A 21368-nucleotide genomic window follows, 5' to 3' on the forward strand; every position below is an offset into this window, starting at 1 on the left:
TATGTTAGGAAAAACAAAGATAGAGACAGTCATAAATGAAGATTTTAGGGACAAAACTGCAGTAGAAAAGCTGAATAAGAGAACTGAGAAGAACAGGTTAAATAGTTTGTACTTGTAAAGAGAATGTAAGATGGGAAACATAAAAATGAATGATGGAAGCCAAGTTCGAGGACATGAGGGAGATCCAGAGCAAGCTGCTCTGCTTCAATAAAGACCAGTTTATGGTGATGGAATCTGTACTAGAACAAAACAGTCACAAAGAAAAATTGTGGAAAAACATGGGAAAATGGAGATGGATCTTAAATGTTCCAACCCAGCCTGATGCTGGATGAAGAGGACACGAAGACAACAATGAGTACATAAAAAAACTATTTGCAGATGATCAGCATGTAGCTACATTTTCATAGGAATGCCACACTAGAGAGCATCATCACATACTCTTAACATGCTTTCTGCAGAATGAATGTAAAATGACTTGTTTCACATCATTATGATTAATGATACACATGATCCATGGAACATGAAACTAACTCGAGGGTTGTCATCTACATATGTAGTAATGAGATATTTACGCAATTACTCTTTGAATTTCAAAAGGGTCACTCTACTGAGACAGCTATTTACACATTTACTGAGTGTATAACAAAAGCTTCGAATCAAACTGAAGGCATTTGACTATGTCAATCACCACACACTACAAGAGAAGTTATGTTTTTATGGAATACACAGTTCAGCAAATGCCTGGTTTATTTCTTATTGAACAAACAGAATGTGGAAAGTTATCTTAGGCTGTTAAAATCATCTGCTGGGGGATAAATTACAATGGGAGTCCCACAAGGTTCGATCCTTGACCCACTACCGTTCTTGTGGTCAACTGAAGTTTGCAGTACCACACCAACAATTTTAGTGACATCATCATGGTGCAACATATTTGAAATGGTTGCATCTGCAGAAAGCATGTTAAGAGTATGTGATGATGCTCTCTAGAGTGGCATGTTTATGTTTCTCAATTGTTTGTGTATGATGTTAATGATACACAGGACTGCTTTAGTTCTGTTGTTAAAAATAATATTACAAGTGTTTGTGGTAAGTCATTTTGATTATGGGAATAGATTCATTTCAGGATCTGGAATTATTAGTGTGGTGAGGCATTTATGTCTGGAGATTTAAATCTTTGTTTTGTTTTTTGTGAGTTATGATTAGGAAAGTGAAGTTCACAGGTAATTTGCTGTACACCCGCGGGTCATGACTTGTTGACAGCAATTAAATTCTTTCATGTTTGTGGGGACCCTACCAGGGGACGCTGTCTTATCATAGGCACCTTCAGTGGTGGGCAAGGGCATTTGCGTGCTCCGATTAAGCCGAGAGCTGAGGCGGCAGTAGCATAGCTACTGGCAGGGTCACCCAAGCGCTGGATTGGTCTCGACGGAGAAGACAAGCAAAGTGTGTCCCACAACATAGAGTGGGGGGGGGGGGGGGGGGGGGGGGGGGGGGGGGCTCTATAGGTGTAGGGAAGCCAACCCTCCTAGAGGAGTGAACCCTAAAAAAAATCCAGGTCCTCCAAGATGGGGGTTGCTCATGAGGCTAACAACCTCACCCCGGAAAAAAACTTGTTATGGAACCAAAGGACAAAGAAAGACGGGTGGATGTAACAGGTAAACGGCCTTGGCAATGGAAACAGCACACGAATTGGTATTTAGCGACCTGGAATGTGAGAACACAGAACAAGCCTGGAGGACTACTGTTTTACAGCTGCGGAAGCAAAGGCGGAACAGGTTTTCTGGTTGATAATTCTCAAAATGCTGCCACAATGAACTTTAAGCCTGTTAGCAAAAGAATCTGTGTATTACAAATGAAAGCCCGTTTCTTCAATATATCTTTCATATGTACATATACACCAACAGAAGATTCAGAGTCGGTGGAAAAAGATGTATTCTATGAGCAACTGGAGCAGGAAACAGCAAGGCTGGCAAAACATGATGTGGCCATGGGGCACTTCATACTGCTCAAGTAGGAAAAGAAATCGCATACAGAAAAATGGCTGGTAAGGAGAGTCTACGTGAAGTCTCTAATGATAACGGTATCAGACTAATTGATTTTGCCATGAACAATAACATGATTATTAAAAGCACATGAATGCAAAGGAAGGATATAAGGGAAGTTACATGGAGCTCCCCAGATGGGATCACAGAAAATCAGATTGATCACATACTCATAGATAGACAACTTGCTTCAGATATATTAGAGGTGGATAGCTGTCGCGGTGCAGATGGGGATAGAGATCATTATTTGGTAAGAATCAAATACAGACAGAGGATAGCCAATTATAGACAGATCAAGAAAGCTATCACTCTAAGGTTTGATGATACCAAGTTAAAAAACAATGAAAATATAGTACAACAATATAAAACTATCTTGACAAATAGACTTAATGAAGCCGAAGACCGGGCAGGAGAGGATATTGAAGAAAGATGGGAAACAGTTAAAGGAATAATGCATGAGACAGCTGGAACTGTACTGGGGAGGAAGAAGCAATCGTGAACCCAGAGCTGGTTTGATGAAGACTATAGGAGGAAGATAGAAGAAAGAAATGAGGTAACAAAAAGAATGCTGCAGAGGAGAACTAGAGGTACTGTAGAAGAGTACCGGGAGAAGAGAAGGGAAGCAGATAAGGAATGTAGGAGGAAAAGGAGAGACTCTCAAAAACAGTGAACTGATGAGTTAGAAGAGAGAATTACTGCTCAAAAAACAAGGAAATTCTATATTAAAGATATAAGGAAAGGATTCCAACCCAGAGCAGTCTTCTGTAAAAATAAGGAGGGAAATCTGGTTGGAGGAAAAGAGCAGACTTTAGGCACATGGGTAGAGTATTTTAGTGAACTACTGAATGTAGAATCGGAAAATGAAGGTGGGGTAGATGCCGGTATGGCAAAAGAGGTAGAGCAGGGAGTACACAGACATGAAGAACACCAGGGATCAGTAGCAGAACCTGCACTGGAAGAAATTAAAGTTAGTATCAAGACTCTTAAAAACAACAAAGCTCCAGGAGAAGACAATATTACAGCAGAAATGATAAAATATGATGGAGAAAAACTAGTAAGGATTTTGCATGAGGTTATAGTGGAAATATGGTGGAAAGAAAATATGCCGAAACAATGGAGTACTGCAACACTCTGTCCTATACATAAGAATCATGACAAAGCTGACTGTGGGAATTATAGAGTAATTGCACTACTCTGTCTAGTATATAACATACTAGGAAAAATAATGGCTGGATGGTTAAGAACCTATGTAGAAAAGTATCTAGGAGACTACCAGTGTGGTTTCAGAACTAACAGATCCACTACAGACCACATTTTCACTATTAGACGGATCCTTGAAAAATGTTATGAGTACAACATCAATGTCCACGAGTTGTTCATTGACTTCAAACAAGCTTATGATAGTAGCAAAAGGGATCAACTTTGGAAGGCAATGTAAAAGGCAGGAGCCCATAACAAACTGATAAGATTGGTTCAAATGACTTTGAGAAGAACAATATGCAAAGTAAAGATCAAGGGCACTTTATCAAAGGCATCTGAAGTTGACCGAGGACTGCGGCAGGGTGATGGCTCTCCACTATTCTGTTTAATGTAGCCTTGGATGTGTTGTATGTGTTTGAAGTTTACGGGCGCTAAACAGCGTGGTCATCAGCGCCCAAACGCATAAAAACAGGAACACATGCAGTGAAGGGACTAAGACAAACAGCGAACAAGGAGAACAGCTAAAACACACAGACCTGACGCAGTGCCAAATCCTCACACACAGAGGCAAAACGAGAGGAGAAGGGACACACTAAAAAGGAAAGGAAACACAAGGAAAAGAGAACAGAAACCGAAGGGAAACAAGGAGGTAATCGTGACTGGCTGACCTCTTACCTAAAACCTGGGTTGTAGCTTTGGAGAGTGTAATGTGAAATACACAAAGCAACAACCCTGGGGGAACAGTTTAATACAGTGGCTGAGGAGCTTGCATATGCAGATGATATTCATTTGTTACCCAGGAGAAAACATGACCTCGAGGAATGGAAAGATGGGGCTGACCATTAACCAATTAAAGACCTAGTATATGTTAACATCTAGGAAAAGATATAGTAAGGAGAAAAAAGCATGACTTTGAATGGAAAAGAATACGAACGGTGTAAGAGCTTTAAATATCTTGGGTCACTGCAAGAACTGCAGCTGGTGACAGGAGCTACTTTGTACTGGTTAAAGTGTTTAAAGCAAGGAGCCTTAGCAGAGATCAGAAGCTGACAGCATATCACACAGTAGTTATACCTGTGGTGATTTATGGTTCGGAGACCTGGACTACGACACGTTTCGCTGAGATGGGAAAGGAAGATACTTAGGAAAATCTATGGGCCAGTGAATGATAGGAATTTTTGGAGAATCAGAAATAATAAGGAGATTAGAGAGTTGTACAACAAACCAGATATCGTGACTGAAATAAAGAGTAATAAGACTGATTTTTTTTTTTTTTTTTTTTTTTTTTTTTTTTTTTTTTGTGGTTTTAGGGCGCAAAACTGCTAAGGTCATTAGCACCCGGTCCGGGACTTAAGAAACAGTAAAAAACTTAAAATAGAAACCAGCAGCAGTGGGAACGAAAGTCATAAAATTGGAGAAACTAAAAGTAGAAGGAAGGCTTAAAAATCCATTACAGAAAGGGGTTGGGTACCCCCCAAAAAAACTTCAAATGACTGACGTCATTTCACTGGCACGAATGAACTCTAGAACGCGATCGACCAATCGCGTGTCATCTGCTAAAATTGACGATATATCAGGCGACAGCTGGAGACGGGCGCGTAACGGAGTAAAATAAGGGCACTCAATTAAAAGGTGTCTTACCGTCCACAACTGAGAGCAGTGGGGACAGAGTGGGGGAGGATCGCCGCTTAAAAGATGTCGATGGCTAAAAAGACAGTGCCCTATCCGGAGTCTAGTTAAAATTACCTCCTCCCGACGACGCGTTCGGGAGGAAGAGGTCCAAGCACAAGGAAGAGTTTTTACGTCCCGCAATTTATTTTGGTGAAGTGTCGACCAGTGCGCGCGCCACAAATGAACAACACGACGACTTAAAACGTTCCGGAGATCGGCGACAGGAATCGATTGAATTGCTGGCTGAAGAAGAGAGACTGCAGCCTTGGCTGCAATATCGGCCGCCTCATTTCCGCAGATACCAACGTGTCCCGGGAGCCAGAGGAACGCCACCGAGACGCCCCCCAGGTGGAGCAAGCGCAGACAGTCCTGAATCCGGTGGACCAGAGGGTGCACAGGATAAAGAGCTTTGAGACTGAGGAGAGAGCTGAGAGAATCGGAGCAGATAACGTACTGTATCCGCTGATGGCAGCGGATGTAGTGGACAGCCTGGAGAACAGCGTAAAGCTCCGCAGTATAGACCGAACACTGGTCGGGAAGCCGAAAGTGATTTGGGGTGTCGCCAACAACATAGGCACTCCCTACACCTAACGACGTTTTCGAGCCATCGGTGTAAATAAATGTGGCTTCCGTCATTTGTGCACAGAGAGCAGCAAATGCCCGACGATAAACAAGTGAAGGGGTACCATCCTTGGGAAATCGACAAAGGTCACGGAGCAGGCAGATCCGGGGACGGAGCCAAGGCGGTGCTGTACCCCAAGTTGTCAAGAAGGTTTTAGGAAAGCGGAAGGAAAGAGAATGGAGCAGTTGACGGAAGCGGACTCCCGGTGGTAGTAGGGAGGAGGGGCGGCCTGCATACCCTACATCAAAGGAGGCGTCGAAAAATATATCATGGGCTGGATTAGCAGGCATGGAAGACAGATGGCTGGCATAACGACTCAGAAGGACTGCTCGCCGATTGGACAGCGGAGGTTCAGCAGTCTCAGCATAAAGGCATTCCACAGGGCTGGTGTAAAAAGCTCCAGACACTAAACGTAATCCACGGTGGTGGATAGAGTCGAGACGCCGAAGAATAGACGGCCGAGCAGAGGAGTAGACTATGCTTCCATAGTCCAATTTCGAGCGCACTAAGGCGCGATAGAGGCGGAGAAGGACCACTCGGTCCGCTCCCCAGGAGGTACCATTCAGGACACGGAGGGTGTTGAGGGATCGCAGACAGCAAGCCGAAAGATACGAAATGTGGGAGGACCAGCAGAGTTTTCTGTCAAACATAAAACCCAAGAATTTAGCGACGTCTGAAAACGGAAGGTTGACAGGTCCTAGATGTAAGGAGGGTGGAAGAAACTACTTACGTCGCCAAAAATTAACACAAACGGTCTTACTGGGAGAGAAACGGAAGCCGGTTTCGATGCTCCAAGAGTGGAGGCGATCGAGACATCCTTGAAGACGCCGTTCAAGAAGGCTGGTCCGTTGAGAGCTGTAGTAGATCGCAAAATCGTCCACAAAGAGGGAGCCCGAGACATCAGGAAGGAGACAATTCATAATTGGATTGATGGCAATGGCAAACAGTACAACACTCAGCAAGGAGCCCTGGGGTACCCCGTTTTCTTGGGAGAAAGTACGGGAGAGAGTAGTGTTCACCCGCACCCTAAATGTGTGCTCTGCCATAAATTCACGAAGAAAAAGGGGCAGCCGACCTCGAAAGCCCCAAGAGAACAGTGTGCGGAGGATGCCCGTCCTCCAACAGGTATCGTATGCTCTCTCCAGATCAAAAAATATTGCTACTGTTTGGCGTTTCCAGAGAAAATTGTTCATGATATAAGTGGAGAGAGCAACAAGATGGTCAACGGCAGAACGATGCTGTCGGAATCCGCATTGGGCAGGTGTTAAAAGACTGCGGGACTCCAGCCACCACGCTAGACGGTAATTCACCATACGCTCCAAAACCTTACAGACACTACTCGTGAGAGAAATGGGGCGATAGCTAGAGGGGAGATGTTTGTCCTTTCCAGGTTTCGGAATGGGAACGACGATAGCTTCCCGCCATCGTCTGGGAAAAGTACTGTCGGTCCAAATTCGATTATAAAGGCGAAGGAGGTAATGCAGACTATGGGTTGATAAATGCAGCAACATTTGGATGTGGATACCATCTGGTCCTGGGGCGGAGGAGCGAGAAGAAGAGAGTGCATGTTGGAGTTCCCGCATGGAGAAAACAGTATTATAGCTTTCGCGATTTTGAGAGGAGAAAGCAAGAGGTCGCACTTCCGCTGCACGTTTCTTCAGGAGAAACGCTGGCGGGTAATTGGAAGAGCTCGAAATCTCAGCAAAGTGCTGACCCAATGAGTTAGAAATTGCGACGGGGTCCACGAATGTATCATGCGCAACAGTGAGCCCAGAGACCGGGGAGAAACTAGGCGCGCCTTAGAACTGTCGAAGCCGACTCCAAACTTCCGAGGACGGAGTGAAGGTGTTAAATGAGCTAATAAAGAATTTCCAGCTTGCCTTCTTGCTATCGCGGATGACGCGACGGCATCGCGCACGGAACTGCTTATAGCGGATACAGTTGGCCAAAGTAGGATGGTGGCGGAAAACGCGGAGAGCATGTCGCCGCTCGTGTATTGCGTCACGGCATGCCTCGTTCCACCAAGGAACTGGGGGGCGCCGGGGCAATTCGGAGGTGCGTGGTATTGAACTTTCCGCAGCTGTAAGAATAACGTCGGTAACGTGTGTGACCTCATCGTCAACGCTGGGAAAGTGATGGTCATCGAAGGTCACTAGAGACGAAAAAAGTGTCCAGTCGGCCTGGGCAAACTTCCAGCGTCTCGGACGCATATATGGCAGTTGAGGCTGCAGTCTAAGGACACATGGAAAGCGGTCACTCGAGTGTGTATCATCAAGGGCGAACCATTCGAAGCGCCGAGCCAGCGGAACAGTACCGACCGCAAGGTCCAAATGAGATAAATTTGTCGTGGAGGCAGACAAAAATGTAGGGACCCCAGTGTTGAGGCAAACTAGATCCGCTTGGTGGAAGACGTCTAGCAATAGGGAGCCACGTGGACAAGGATGTGGAGATCCCCAAAGCGGGTGGTGGGCATTGAAGTCCCCAACCAGCAAATAGGGGGGTGGAAGCTGACCAAGAAGATGATGGAGATCAGCTCGTGCCATTGGTGTGGACGATGGAATGTATACAGTACAAAGAGAGAACGTGTATCCGGAAAGGGAAAGACGGACGGCGACAGCTTGGAAGGAAGTGTTTAAGGGGATTGGGTGATAATGGAGAGTATCATGGAGAAGAATCATGAGTCCTCCACGGGCTGGAGTGCCTTCAACAGAGGGGAGATCATATCGGACGGACTGAAAATGAGGGAGAACAAAGCGGTCATGGGGACGCAGCTTTGTTTCCTGAAGACAGAAGATGACCGGCGAGTAGGATCGTAAGAGGATCGACAATTCATTCCTATTGGCTCGAATGCCGCGGATATTCCAGTGGATAATGGACATGGGGTGAACAGAAAATGGAGGAATGTGACCAAAGGTGCTGTCAACTCAAAGACTGCTCGGAGCTAGCGACCGACAGCATGGAATGGCATTCAGTCGAAGGCAGAAGATCCTGATCCATAGGTTGGTCAGGAGCAGCTCCTGCCACCAGCGATCGGCCGGTTGACCGGCCACCAGCAGTGCGCCTCGGCGAGACAGAAGACGGCCGAGGGCGATTTCCGCCAGGTGGTGCTGTAGATGGGACGCGCCTTGGCGGAGAAGGAGAGGAACTGGGTTTCTTTGTAGCCTTCTTAGAAGTATGATGTTTAGATGAAGGAGGAACCGATGGTTGGGAAGTTGCGGTACGTAAAAACTCTTCACGAGTATGCTCTTTTTTGGAAGGCTTGGTGTCTGACTTTTGGGCTCGAGATTTAGCAGAACCCGATGAAGGGTGAGCCATAGAGTGGGCAGGCGAAAGTGGTGAGGTTGAACGGGCGATCTTTGCGCTGGCCGATCGGACGACCGTGGCACTAAAGGTGAGGTCGCAAGTCTGCGTGGCCGCCTCCTTTGTTGGCCGAGGAGAAGCAAGTACAGTGCTGTATTTTCCTGCCTGAGGCACGGTAGGCTGTAGACTGGCGAATAATTTTCGAGCAGCAAAGGTCGACACCTTTTCCTTCACTCTTATTTCCTGGATGAGCTTTTCGTCCTTAAAAACAGGGCAATCTCGAGAGGAAGCAGCGTGGTCACCCATACAGTTGATGCAGCGAGGGGATGGAGGTGGACAAGCACCCTCATGGGCATCCTTGCCACACGTAACACATTTGGCCGGATTGGAACAGGACTGGCTGGTGTGATTGAACCGCTGACACCGATAGCAACGCGTAGGGTTTGGGACATAAGGGCGAACGGAAATTATTTCATAGCCTGCTTTGATTTTCGATGGGAGTTGAACTTTGTCAAATGTTAAGAAGACAGTGCGGGTTGGAATGATGTTCGTGTCAACCCTTTTCATAACTCTATGAACAGCCGTTACGCCCTGGTCAGACAGGTAGTGCTGAATTTCTTCGTCAGACAATCCATCGAGGGAGCATGTATAAACGACGCCACGCGAGGAATTTAAGGTACGGTGCGGTTCCACCCAGACAGGGAAGGTGTGGAGCAGAGAAGTACGCAACAATTTTTGTGCCTGGAGGGCACTGACTGTTTCTAACAACAGGGTGCCATTCCGTAATCTGGAACAAGACTTTACAGGACCTGCAATTGCGTCGACACCTTTCTGAATAATGAAAGGGTTGACCGTGGAGAAGTCGTGACCTTCGTCAGACCGAGAAACAACAAGGAACTGTGGCAACGATGGAAGAACTGTCTGTGGCTGAGACTCAGTGAACTTTCGTTTGTGAGCAGACATAGTGGAATGTGAGGAAACCATTGCGGAAGAATCCCCATGATTACCAGCGTCTCCGATGGCGCGCTCCTCCCTTGTGGGGGCCCTCACTGAGGGCACTCCCGCCTTAGGTGATTGTTCACACCTCAGGTCACACCTCCCGACAAACGGACGGAGGGACCAATCAGCACTTTCGGAAGGTATCAGCTCAGGTAATCACCCCTCCCTGCGCCTGGCCGTTACCAGGGGGTACGTACGTGTCCTACCTGTCTACCCGGGGCGGGGAATTACGCGTTACCCCGTCACCGGCTACGCATGGAAGTGCGTGGGTCGGCCTTCAGACACGCACAGGGAGGAAAAAAGAGAAAGGGAAAGGAAAGAAGAGGGGTCTCAAACGCCGCAGCGGAGAAAAGTGCAGAGAGAAGCGGGAAGGAAACGAGAAGGACAGAGGAAGGACGAAGACTTGCAAGTATAGAGAGCAAGGAATTTGTAACAGTTTAGAGCGTCCGTCTCCGGACGTAGGCACAAACCATACTCCCAGAGAGGGAGAAAGGGAAGGAAAGAGCCAGAGGTGAGGGGGAGGCGAAGATGGGGGAGGGGGACGGATGAGGAAAGGGAAGGTATGCAGCCCGGAAAGGAAGGAGGGCCACATTAGCTCGGGGTCCCGTGCTCGTTACGCACGTGTCCACAAAAGAGTTGTGAACCCCCTGGGGGGGGAGGGGGAAGACTGATTTGGTTGGGACATGTAGAAAGAATGCTGGAGAACAGAACAGTCAAGACAGTTTTCAAAGGAAAACCCAGTTGATGTCATATAAGGGGCAGACCAAGGACCAGATGGCTAGACAAAATGGAAGTGGACTTGAGAAGGATGGGAGTGAGAAGATGGAAGAGCCAAGGCAGCCACCAGAGAAGCGTAGGCGGAGGTTGTCCGGGAGGCCAAGGCCCAACAAGGGCAGTAGTGTCAAGTAGTAGTAGTATGTTTGTGGGGAAGGTATGAGATTAATCAAAGCTACTGTTGCCCAGTATGGTAAAGTACGTGGAGAAGGTATGAGACTGGGCAAATCTCTGGCATCTCGGACCATTCTATGTGGAGAGGTTCCCAGTTTGAGAATTCTAGGCTGGCCATTCGAGACAGTATGTTGATGATGTGATATATATCTGTCTCTCTCTCTCTGTGTGTGTGTGTGTGTGTGTGTGTGTGTGTGTGTGTGTGTGTGTGTGTGTGTGTGAGAGAGAGAGAGAGAGAGAGAGAGAGAGAGAGAGAGAGAGAGAGAGAGAGAGAGAGAGAGAGGAGGGGGAGGGAGAGAGAGAGAGAGAGAGAGAGAGAGAGAGAATGCGTGTGCACACACAAACAGGTGAATAAGTATATTTTTACAGTTGATTTTAGCTGTAGCATGTAGAGTATGTGAATTTATGTGCATAACTGTATGTTCCTTGAATGAGATTTTCACTCTGCAGCGGAGTGTGCGCTGATATGAAACTTCCTGGCAGATTTGTATGTTCCTTGTTTTTCAAAATTGGTGTTAATGCAATTTTTCCCCAAATTTTTGGGTTATGTTATTAGTGATAGGTAATTATGCTGGATTGTGATTGGTAGCTAACATGGAGTATGTTCCACCGAAATTGCTGGAGTTACATTTTTGTATCAGGTGTATCATAGATTTTGATGTTGTGGTAATGCAAACTTTGTGTCAGCTATATAAATCAAGAGAAGTGCTTTATACCCTATGTGTAAAGTTATGTGTGATTTTGTAGTATTGTGGACTTTGATTGAGTTAAACAGATAAAGTGAAATATCTGGTACCAGTTTTTGGAGGTGTGTGTGTGTGTGTGTGTGTGTGTGTGTGTGTGTGTGTGTGTGTGTGTGTACTATACAGATCACGTGAGGCCAAAGCCTTCAATTCCAGTGTCATTCTGTTAGTTTCACTTTATTTCTGCAATGAAATATTTTGCATATTATTTGTGCCTACCTGCATGTGTAATGTCATATCATGATTGCCATATTGTATAAGCTTGAAACTGGTATGTCTGCCATCTTGATGATGTCCTAAGTCAAAGTCAATGTATGGTACTACAATCTTCAGTATCCTGTTCTTGGTTTATGTTAATGATCCACCATTTCATTTGTATTAGATCCATAATTAGTCCCATTTGCAAATGGCACAACCATTCTTCTGAAACCAAGCTAAAAAACATCAACATAAAAAATAATAAACAATATGTTTGTGAAAATTACTGTTTGATTTCGTACAAAGGGTTTAATTTTAAACTTTGGAAAAAACATAGCTTATCCATCTCACCACCTATTTACATAGTGTGCCAACAAAAAATAATAAACAGGGTAGAATATTCTAAATTCTTAGGTATGCGTATTGATAAAAACTTGAAAGCAGAAAAAGAGTTTAGGTTCAGTTGCTTTTGTCATAAAAATAATTGCCAACTTTGTTGGTAGTCAACAGAAGTCTGTAAGATAACATACTTTCATTCACTGATGTCTTATGGAATAATGTTCAGGGGTAACTTCTCACTTTAGAGTTATGAGCAGGTTTCACTCATATACATTTTGCAGGCCTGTCTCTAAGCAGCTTGGAATATTAGCCACATTCTCATACTACATGTATTCAGTTATGAAATCTGCTTTCAAAAACCCATCTGAATTAAAAATAAAATAACAGAAATATTCACACGTACACCACTAGAAGGGAAAATGTCCTGCATTACCCTATGGTGAATCTATCTTTGGCACAGAAAAAGGTGATATATGTAACTGTAAAACTGGTTGACAATTTACCTAAAATAAAATGGCTCACAGATAGCAGAGGTGTTTTGAAATGTAGATCTAAGATGTTTCTCCTTAACTACTCTCTCTATACTTTAAAAGTAATCTTGAATGCAAACAGTATTTTTTACAGAAAAAAAAAAATCTTGTATCTAGCCAGCATGTCGTCATACGAATACCACATTTTTTTATTCACTGGAAAAAATAATCACAGAATGGCAAAAAATACATCAAATGTATCCAAATTACATAAAGGAAAAAGACCCACTGTGTAACGTTTGGCCTTTGTAGATGACATGGTTACATTAACAAACAAAAATGATAAAGCCAAACTACCATGAAATCTATAAAACCAGTCTCCAAATTTCCTATAAAAAAAACAAATCTCAGGATACAGAAACCAAATCAACAGGAAAACCATCCCTGGAAGCACAGGATGGAAAAATCCCACAGGTCTCTCACCTCATGTACTTAGGAGAGGCCATACAGCCCACAGGACTGAACACGGTCTTCATCAATCTGACAAGGAATCACTACCACAAAAGAATGGTACCACATAAGGTACAACTATGACACTATACCATGATTATTTTAGAAGGAGGAGGAGTTTAGTGTTTCAAGTCCCGTTGACAATGAGGTCATTAGAGACAAAGCATAAGCTTGGATTAGAGAAGGATGGGGAAGGAAATCGGCCATACCCTTTCAAAGGAACCAGCCCAGCATTTGCCTGAAGTGATCTAGGGAAATCACGGGAAACCTGAATCAGGATGGCCAGATGCGGGATTGAACCATTGTCCTCCTGAATGCGAGTCCAGTGTGTTAACCACTGCGCCAGTTCACTCAATGATTATTTCAGAAGAAGTCTTGTATGCAGCAGAATCCACAGTAATTAGAAGGTTGACAAAAAGTCTTGAAATTTAGAAACACGAATAAAAAGTTCTTAGAAAAACCTATAGTACTGTTCTCCAAGCTGGAACTTGGGTTTGTCAACCTACAGAGGAACTCTATGAAAACAGTTTAATTTAGGAAAAGATGTCACGTGTTTGGATGGGTGAAAGCAGACTCACTAAAACATTTTTAACATCATTAATGCAGCAAATTAAAGGCCAGTTAGATGGAAAAAAATAACACAGGAAAACCTGGAATGACTGAAAATTTCAGAAGGAATTACGGACAAAAAAACAATTAAAAGAATAAAATTAGATACTGGAAAACTGAACAAGTCTCAAGAAAAGCAATAGGGAAAAAATGGACAGACCAAAGGAAGCAAAAACACAGGGAATTAATAAGGAGGTTTTGGGAAGAAGGAAAAAAAGAAAACAAGTGAAGCTGTCAAGTTCACATCCTCTCCTACAAGGGAATAACTGGAAAATATATATATTCTATGTTTGTTTCACTGACATTTTTATCGTCAACATTAATGAAATGTAGTAAAATATGTGCTGCTGAAAGAATCAGATTAGCAAACGAGACATTAAAAGTAGTTTGGCTAATTCCACATTCCATGAATCACTGGCAAGATAAATCATAATGATGTGGAATGAGTCATTTTATATTCATATGACAAATTATTTTGTAAAAAAAGGTTACACGTACATCATTTGCATGTGTTTTTATTTTTAATTTTTTTTAAAGCATACTTATGTGAGTTAGTAATTCCTACCCACACCTTTTACACATTACAATAATAGAATTCATACTACAGAACACGAGTTGTCAACAGGAAACTTTATCAGCCTGTTTTCAAATTTTACTTTGCTTTCTGTCGGACATTATACATCATTGGGTAAGTGACCAAAATTTTGGTGGCAGAAAAGACTCAATAATACTTTTTTGGACATTATTTAACCTGCTATGTCATCTGTTGCCGTATGAATGTTTGGACTGATTGCAACAAATGGCTCTGAGCACTATGGGACTTAACTTCTGAGGTCAACAGTCCCCTAGAACTTAGAACTACTTAAACTTAACTAACCTAACGACATCACACACATTCATGCCTGAGGCAGGATTCGAACCTGCGACCGTAGCGGCCACACAGTTCCAGAATGTAGTGCCTAGAACCGCTCGGCCACCCCAGCCAGCGATTGCAACACTATTCTCAACCAGTAAGGGGGAAAGATATGACAAACCACTGTGTCACTATACCATCAAGCTCATAAAATCTTGGTATATCTAGGAAAATATTGTGATTAACACAGTCAAATGCCTTACATATGTCACATAAAATGCCAAGTAGCGCAATTTTGTTATTTAATGCTTTTAATATCTGGTGAGTGGACATTAGAGAAATAGCTTGAATGTGGTTCACAGAACCCTCTGCCAGGCACTTAATTTTGAATTGCAGAGTAATCATGTTGGTGTATATGTACAGAGGATATGATTATTGCTCAGGTTGGATACTATTCTAGAAAATATCTTCTGAAAAATTTATTAACTGGGCAGCAAAACAACTTACAACTGCCAAAATAGGGAGGATACAAAATGTAGGCTGATAACAGAGGGAAACGCATTTCTGAAAATGAGAAATTTCTTAAGACTGAATATATTTCTGAGACGGATAAGTATCTTCTTAGGGTTTATGACTGGGATGCAGCCTCAAGGGGGAAGCAAAACACATTCAAAAATATGTTAGGTACTTCTTATCGGTCAGTAATTTGCATTGGTTGAATAGGTTACAGAACTCATACGTACGATGGTCCCAAACAAAAATTTAATTGTGCAAATGCATACACCACAAAATCATAGGTTTACATCCATGAGATCTGAGACTGGAGTGTGTATTTGGACAAGAGTCTGTCTAAAAAAAACAGAAAATGGTATTAGTACACCCAAGCTGTAACAAAAAAGTGAAAACCATATTACTGTGTTTTTGCAGAATCATCATCATTGGTTGCATTTACACGACTGCACTCTACTGATCATAAAATGGTACTGAACCCTAACTCAAGAGTAGTGAATAAGGACTATGCATCATAACATGAAATGATTACATATGGCATAAATAAAACACTGCATACATTCAGTTGTGACAGTTAAGTATAGCTGTTGTTTATTTTGTAATGGTCTCAGGTTCAACTAATTACAATATCAGCAAAAAAATCAAACAGGCTAAGTCATGGGCAGTACAGGGCACATTTAATTATAATATATTCCTGAAATTGTAAGTATGGGGGTGATCTACAATAACTGATGAAAACTTCACAAGCCAACATCGCTAAAACAAGTATTCTTATTGTTTGATGGGTTTCAACAGTCATGTTGTCATTATCGGATCATATGCTTTAAAAAATTACAACATATTGTCTAAAGTTCTAGGATTGGAACCAAGTGATGCTCTCAAATGTATTTTCCAGCTACTCAAAATAAATTTTGACAACTGTTTCCCATCAGTAGTGATAAAGAATTCCTGAGATATACTTCAAAGTAAAATAAAAATAGGTAGAGACAAACCATGGTACACTCCCAAGCTGGAAAACATTAAGGGTATTATTTTGCTGCCATATGACTCAGCTAAAACAGCAACAGCTGCCAGGGCCAAAGATATGTTTCATTCTTATTATCTGAAAGATACAAGAATGTAAAGGAAGGAAGCAAAAGCAGCCATATAATGTTAGGTTCCTTTCTGATGCCCACAACCCATGCAAAGCGGGCATCAGTTAATGAACACAGGAAAAGCCCAGTTTCCCCATTAAATGCTTGCAGCCCTGATGATTTTAGCAAACATTTTATTGACGTTGTTGGAAATAATGTGGCTGGAGTAATAAATTTTAGAAATTGATATTACAAGCAATATAAGCATTAGCAACAGTTACGCCTTGACCAGGAGGAAGATCCCAGAGGACAAAGTAAAAATTGTGAAAGATTTTAAATGCTCCATTTGCAAAGATGTAAAGGCCAGAGAAAATTGTGCCACAAAATTTTAACCCCCGATAACTGATGCCAGTAGGAACCAAAATTACTAATGTTGTGTACGTCAACAACGTACAATTTTTAAACTACGGAAACTTGGTGCCACATACTCCAATTGGCCGTGGGATTGCCCTTTTGCCCTTCGTCAGTTGACGGGCAGTGCTATGGTTGTCTGAGTTCACACATGCAAGCATCCCTGCCCCCATCATGCCCCAACGTGATACAACCACATGTCAAATAGGTCTTGCTGTTTGTCTCCACCTCATGTCAGAGGCATTCACATGTAAGCTTCGCTTCGAAGCACACACGTCACGTACGATTTACTCATACAGTAAGCATGGCAGCACAGTATTAGTCTGAAGAACAATGAGACATGGTTTTTATTAATGGACTAGCCGACGGTAATGTGCATGAAACTCGACGGTTGTATGAGGAACATTACCCAGAAAGACACCACCCACACCTGCAACCATTTACAGCAATTCACCGGCTACTTGGCGAAAAAGGCTCGCTTGCAAGATATCATGGTGATGCCGGAAGACCTCGAACACAATGGGATATTGCATTTGGAGAGACTGTTTTGAGGAATGACGGGACAGTATCCATTTAGTTTCCACCCTGTCCAAGGCCAAAATCCTGTGGTGGACAATGAACATGGGCTAGGGTTTTGCCGTTGGTTTCTGCGACATGTTGCATGAGATCCCAACTTCCCCGCCATTGTGTTGTTTACCAACAATTGCACCTTCCATCAGGATGGCCTTTACAACACTCAAAACATTCATTACTAGGCAAGGGGAAATCCTCATGTCACATAAGTCCACAGACACCAGGAACGATTTTTGCTCAACATTTTGGCAGGCACTGTGGGTGACCATTTGATTGGGTCAGTCCGTCCACCTCCTTGACTTGCCAGGGCAAATTACCATCACTCCTTGCAAACAAACTCTACCCGGCCTACTGGAAGATGTTCCCCTGGACATAGGGCTATGCATGCGGTTGCAGCACAATGGGGCGCCCGCACATAACAAGTCATGCTGTGCACGGATATTTAAATGATCTCTTTGACGGCCTGGTAATTGGCAGAGGTGCTCGTAGGACACGGCCCCAACAATCACCAGCCCTCATGCCACCAGACCTTTTACTGTGGGGATTCTTCAAGGTTTCAGTTCAACCACCCAGACACGACCCACCTAGAAATGAAGAGGAATTAATGGATCGCATTCAACGGGCCACCAATCACATCAGAGCTATGCCAGGAATCTTTGAAAGAGTTTGGCGAAACACTGTTCGACATTACCAAGCTTGTGTTGCATCTGAGGATTGCCAGCTCGAGCACCTGCTTTAAGTAAACAAGGTCCTAGCTACAAAAAAGGCCCTTCTCAGAACCGACATAATTTGCAAAAGACTTTCTATGCGAACTGACAGCTGTTGATGGGTTTGTTCCCGGTACGTCTTATCACGACGCTACAATACATATGCCGGGATCCCGGCAGATTCGCCTCAAGAGTGGAAGGCTGGTGCAATACAACAGAGCATGGGGGCCACCTCACATGGGAACCTCCCCAATGCACCCCCTCAGATTTAGTTATAAGTTGCCACAGTGGATAAGCCTTGAAAAACTGAACACAGATCAATCGAGAAAACAGGAAGAAGTTGTGTGGAACTATGAAAAAAAATAGCAAAATATACAAACTGAATAGTCCATGCACAAGATAGGCAACATCAAGGACACGTGTGACCTCAGGAGCGCAGTGGTCCCATGGTTAGCATGAGCAACTGCGGAACGAGAGGTCCTTGGTTCAAATCTTCCCTCTAGTGAAAAGTTTACTTTTTTTATTTTCGCAGAGTTAAGATCTGTCCGTTCATTCATTGACATCTCTGTTCACTGTAATAAGTTTAGTGTCTGTGTTTTGTGACCTCACGCAAAACCGTGCGATCAGTAGACGAAAGGACGTGCCTCTCCAATGGGAACCGAAAACATTTGATAGCATGGTCATAGGTCAACCGATTCCTCCAGAGGAAAACACGTCTGATATATTCTATACGACACTGGTGACAGCATCTGCGTCACATGACAGGAACATGTTGTTGACCCACCTAACTTGTACACTTGACAAATGGGTAAAAACTACTACCTTGCCCGATTTAGGTTTTCTTGTGGATGTTTCGATGTTTGTTTAGTTGCAACGTCCCCATACTAGGGCACAGTTACCTCGCATCAGACAAACAGATAATAGCTGTCTGAAAATAAAAAAAATTAAACTTTTCACTCGAAGGAAGACTTGAACCAAGGACCTCTGATTCAGCAGCTGCTCACGCTAACCACGGGACCACGGCGCTCCGGAGCTCACAGTCTCCTTGATGTTGCCTATCCTGCACATGGACTACTCAGTTTGTATATTTTGCTTATTTTTTTCATAATTCCACGCAACTTCTTCCTGTTTACTCGATTGATCTGTGTTCAGTTTTTCAAGGCCTATCCACTGTGCCAACTTATAACTAAATCTGAGGGGGGTGCGATGGGGAGGTTCCCTTGTCAGATACATCACGATCTCCGGCAGGCAAAGCATTCACAGTCATGTGTTGCCCGGAGCATCCGGTAACATGGCAATCCCACAGCCAATTGGAATGCATGGCGCCAAGTTTGCGTAGTTTAAAAATTGTGTGTTGTCAGCCAACACAATATAAGTAACTTTGGTTCCTACTGGCATCAACTATCCAGGATTAAAATTTCATGACACAATTTTTCTCCACCCTATATATGACATGATGTGTGCTGAACTGAAGAAAACAGTATTTGACGCTGAAACCTTGGTTGCTGCCATTAACCAGTGCCTTGGGGTTGGTATTTTTGCAGACTTCTTAAACCGGCAAAGGCAGTACCAGTGTATAAACAAAGTGATCGTAACAGTCCAGCCAGATATAGACCAATTTCCATAATACCTATACTAGCGAATGTGATTGAAACTATAACAACAAATCAACTGTTGTGTTACTTCAAAGACAACAGCCTGTTCCTGGACAATCAACAAGGATTTTGAAGAGGGAAATGTAGATTTACTAAAATGCTTGGTGTAATAACAAAAATAGTGGATGCATTTGAAGAAAAGAACTGCAGGGCTTCAGTTCTTTGTGATCCAAACAAGGCACTTGTAAGATACTATTAGAAAAATTAACTCTTACAGTATAAAGGGTGTCACTTTTGAGACTGTCATCTTACCTAAGAGACTGGTGGCAAAGTGTCTGGATCCAAGTTAGTTGGTTTAAAGAGGGTGGAAGGGACCAAACTGCATGATTGGTCCCTATATCCAGGGAGAATGTCTTGTGAAAAGGCACTTTAACACTGTGAATCACACAGCTCCATACTTGCCCATCTGCTCTTTTTAATATTTGTCAATGACCCAAGAAGTGACAGCCATGCTCTGCTCTTGGCAGATGATACAACATTAATGACTAAGCATAGAAATTCAGCTGAGGCACTAAAGGATGCCAATATTCTTTTTGAAATAGACTAATGAGTGTGCTCAATCAACAGCCACTATATTCTGTAAATCAATTTTTCTCTATAAGTAGAATTCTAAACTGCTCAACATGACACCATCACATGTGAAGCCACAAACTGGAAACATTTAAGAGTTGTACAGTGTTGTTTACTACCATTATTTATAACATCAGTGTTGTGTAATGCTTTTGTCCGTTATCTTAGTTTTAGTAGTAGTTTCAAAATATAAATGCTAAGATGTGAGGTAATCTATTCGGCCATGGAGGGTAAACTATGCTCACTTAATAATAGTAATATTTTAAAGCATAAGATCCGATGATGACAGCATGCCTCTCTCGAATCTTGGACTATGAAGTTTTCTGCTGTTAGCAGTTCATTGGTAATCGTGTCACATTTCCTTTGTAAATTGATGTTTACTACGCCAACAGCTAAGTAACGCTAACAAACTGTTGGACTGAACACCAAGTTCTATAAGCTAGCAATTATTTCTATGCACATAAATTACTTTGATTCTAACACTTTCAAATGTGGCGCCAACCAAACCAAGGAAAATTTGTGACGTCAAATAGAATCTGATGCCTTAAGTGATGAAAAAGACGTTCAATAGGTGCAAATTTTAACTTATTCATCTAGTACAGAAAATGGATCACGGTTTAAGCTTATATTGAATATTGAGAGATCTATCATGTCAACATAAGTTAGCACGTGCTACTGCCAACCAAAAGAAAAAGAAAAAAAGGGTAAATGAACCATACCTCTGTACACAAGTTGACACCTACACAGTAACAAATACTGAGCCTGTTACTGTATAACATTAATAACAAGTGCTCCTCGCCTGTACACAAACAACACGTTCCCACTGTCCCTCACACGCAGTGTAGTGAGTGTACACATCTCAGAGATCACACTTATCGTACTGTGCTTGAACCACAACAACCAGTGTTGCCAGATCCAAAAAAATAAAATCGAAGGTTTCATAAAGCCGGGTTCGCACCTGCAACGAAGGTGTCGCCATAGCAAGTGGCATACTCCAGTTACATGTGTAAACTCCCAGTTTTTAGTGGCGCAACTTACGAGACGCATCTTTCGTCACATCACAGAAAGTTCAGCTTGATTGTATTTTGTTGAGCCACTTTCCTACCACCATTGCTCCCTGGTGACAGTATCTCGAAACACAAGCATTCTGTCGCAGTTATCGTGCAATAATTGCTGCTGCAGCCTACTCCATTCGATTTCAGTGTGTTTTTATTTTATTTTCGAAAAAAAATGAAAACAGTCGGCATATACACTTTCGCAGCTTCTAGAACCACAAGAACAGCAACTTATGTTTGATTTTCTGCACCAGTGTGTGTGTGTGTGTGTGTGTGTGTGTTTGTGTGTGTGTGTGTGCTCAAACCCATG

At 43.1% G+C, this 21368-nt stretch overlaps 1 protein-coding gene across 8 annotated transcripts in view; it reads right to left on the minus strand.

The window, feature by feature from the left end:
* Positions 1-20889, minus strand: part of LOC126191291 (probable RNA-binding protein CG14230) — an 89555-nt gene extending 68666 nt beyond the window's left edge. For 3 of the 8 annotated variants that reach the window (XM_049932106.1, XM_049932108.1, XM_049932107.1), the window contains exons 1-2: positions 20723-20889; positions 11745-11959 (exon numbers count right to left, since the gene is read on the minus strand). The gene's annotated coding sequence lies outside the window, so the exon portion shown is untranslated. The remainder of the gene's footprint in view (positions 1-11744; positions 11960-20722) is intronic. The other 5 variants (XM_049932109.1, XM_049932114.1, XM_049932113.1 and 2 more) reach the window with 3 other exon arrangements.
* Positions 20890-21368: the final 479 nt, after the last annotated feature.

The sequence above is a fragment of the Schistocerca cancellata genome, chromosome 6, assembly GCF_023864275.1.
Source record: "Schistocerca cancellata isolate TAMUIC-IGC-003103 chromosome 6, iqSchCanc2.1, whole genome shotgun sequence".
Classification (NCBI taxonomy): Eukaryota; Metazoa; Arthropoda; class Insecta; order Orthoptera; family Acrididae; genus Schistocerca; species Schistocerca cancellata.